At 31.6% G+C, this 2,890-nt stretch overlaps 1 non-coding gene across 1 annotated transcript; it reads right to left on the reverse strand.

Annotated features, from left to right (window-relative positions):
- Positions 1 to 451: 451 nt before the first annotated feature.
- LOC149553588 (U6 spliceosomal RNA) lies at positions 452 to 553 on the reverse strand. Its single transcript, XR_016353518.1, has one exon. It is a non-coding gene; the product is annotated as a U6 spliceosomal RNA (small nuclear RNA).
- Between the last annotated feature and the right edge of the window lie 2,337 nt (positions 554 to 2,890).

Raw genomic sequence — 2,890 nt, forward strand, 5'->3', positions numbered from 1 at the left:
AATAAGAAAACACCAATAAACATTTGCTCTAAAGATTGGATGACAAAGACATACCTCTTTCGGTTTGTACCTCCTCTACTTTGAAATAATGAATACAAAAAGTGAAGAAAGACAATAGTAAGTATATTAAATGAACAATTGACACTTAACACTATATAAAATAGACAACTACCAAGATAATGACAATTAAAAATCTAATTTGAACCTCATTCATATGAATATGTCAAATACCTTTGAGTGTATGAGTCTTCTCAAATTTGTGGCTCTTTGAAATACTCTAACCCTATATTTATAGGTAAAAGTTCAACACAAGAGAAGATTATGCATAATTTTGAAGACAAATTTAAAATACTAAAAAAACATATAAGTATTTATTTATTTATTATTTTAGAGATATATAAATCTTAATAATACTTATTCTAATTTTGTTATTTTTATTTAATAAAATAGATAATTTATTGATTATTTTAATTATTTATGTGTCATCCTTGCACAAGAGTCATGTTAATCTTCTTTGTATCGTTCCAATATTATCAGGTATCTCCAAAGAGACATTGATTATTTCAATTATTAAAAATAGATTAAATTTTAGTTTCATTGCTAAAATTAAAATTTAATTTTTTATATAATTAATACAAATTTATTTTATTTTATTTATAAATCCATTTTACCTAGAAATCTAGAGATTTAGCTATCTTATTATTATTTATTTTAATTTTGACATTTTTATTAAATAAAAAAGATAATTTATATTGATTAATTTAATTATTAGAGGAAATGGAAAGGGAGATAAGCCCCATTGCCATCAAAGAAGGGTTAGTAGAGTTGGTTGAGGATTTGATAGGTCCTTTAGGATTAGGGGTCTGCTGATTAATAATTTGTCCCTCCTTTTAACTTGGCTTTACCTTGACTCTAGATGCCCAAAACGTGAGGAACAAAAGGATGTTCACCAACAAATGGGTCAGTGTATGTGTTATATTGCTGCCCTCTGAATAATGTATAACTCCCTTATATGCAATATATGCAATGAATTGTGTTTTTAATAGATCATTGGGATATGGGGTATGCTGTTAACCTGAGAGAAAAAAAGGATAAACCAAGATGTTCATAACTACAAACACCCCAGACATAAATAGATTTGGGAAACTTATAACACCCAGTGGAATGGATATCACAAGTTGCCTTGAAGTTCTTCTAACATCCACTCCTACTTCTAAGTGCAGATTTACCATCTAAATGCAAAAGAGGAATGAAGAGATAATCACATGAGGGTAAATGGAATTGCTTTCACTATCAGTCTTGAATGAAATGGAATCCAACCAATAACTAATAGATTCATATACATTTATCTTTCATTTCTCAATGAAACTATGAGGAAAGTAAATGGAATCACTTTCATTGCAAACATCAAAATGAAATAGAATCCACGTGATTATCATAGGTTCACATACAATTGTCCTTCAACTCTGTATGCAGAACTAATCTAAGAATTGGCAACAAAACATGACCAGTAAACATAAAGTAAATAGAATTATAGACTCATTCACCATCAAGTTTACCAACCCTCACTTTATTGTATTATCAAATGAGGTTGCATTTATAGGCCCTCTCTTAGGGTTTTGTCCAGTTCTAGATTCATTAGTCATATTGATAGAGCATTTGAATCGCTTAGAAATTCAATAGTCATTCAAAACTAAATGAAAAAGACATGAAGAATATCTAATATTTAACATAATCATGTTCCCTTGGTGCCTCTGAGAACACCGAGCGACCTTTCATCTTCCTATGATTTCACAAATCCTGTAGAAAATCATTGTTTTCTTCATGTTCCATCATTTCAAACCAAATATGCATGATTCAAATTCCAACGTTCACTACTAGTTTAAACTTCCATAATTGATCTTAGAACCTATGATCAAGATTATATCATGAGAAACCTCTTTATGTCTTTCCTTTATATTTCCTCAGTGGGTCCCCCTTGTCGCTTTGTCACTATAATTAATGATCAAGAAACTTTACATAGTGACAAAGTGATGTTCATAGATCTTATTCCAATTTCACAGTGGTAACAAAATGATGGTAGTCTCTTTATTTTATGACATAGGTCCACTTTCTCTGGCTAAGCATATCATGGTTGACAGGTATGTCATTTCATTGTGTGAAGGATGCAACATGGACTTGTTTTGGTTTGAAGATGAGTTTTGACTGTACCTTATGAAAGGTGATGGCCCACTTGACACGTGTTGATCCATTGTTATGTCGCTATGAATAACGGTCGAGTAACTCTATATAGTGAGATAGCGATGAACGTAGATTCATCTTGATCTAATGGTGATTAATTTCCCTTTGTATCTTGGGTCCACCTTCTAGTTATATACCTCATGGCATACATGTGGCAGTACTTTATTGTCTAACATCAAATTGTTTTGCCTCATTGGCACCTCATGACTAGACTCTAATGACGCTTCATGAAAGATGATGGCCCACCAGATACATGCCTTCATGTTTCTATGTCACATGAATTAATGATTGAGCATATTTACATAGTGACATAACGACCTCTGTAGATCCTCTTTGATCTGGCAGTTAATGAGATGCATTTAACTTTCGTTTGAATGAGACCCACTATGATAGGTAAGCATCTAACTTTTCAACAGGCCAATAGCATACATTCTCTCATTCAATTGAATTTTTAGCTTAGTGATGTGGACAATTAGATGTGTTTTGATTCATCAATTTAATTTCAACTCAGGTCTTCACCACCTTTGATCGTGTTTCTTTACCATTTATGCATTTATCTGGTTCTCCTGCATGCAAATTCAACTGATCTTCTTGTAGTTCATTCTCAAGATCTATATATTGTCTTCAAGCTTGGTCTTTGACATTCCTC

Source organism: Cupressus sempervirens, chromosome 6 (genome assembly GCF_028749045.1).
Source record: "Cupressus sempervirens isolate cs-2001-9-10 chromosome 6, ASM2874904v1, whole genome shotgun sequence".
NCBI classification, from domain to species: domain Eukaryota; kingdom Viridiplantae; phylum Streptophyta; class Pinopsida; order Cupressales; family Cupressaceae; genus Cupressus; species Cupressus sempervirens.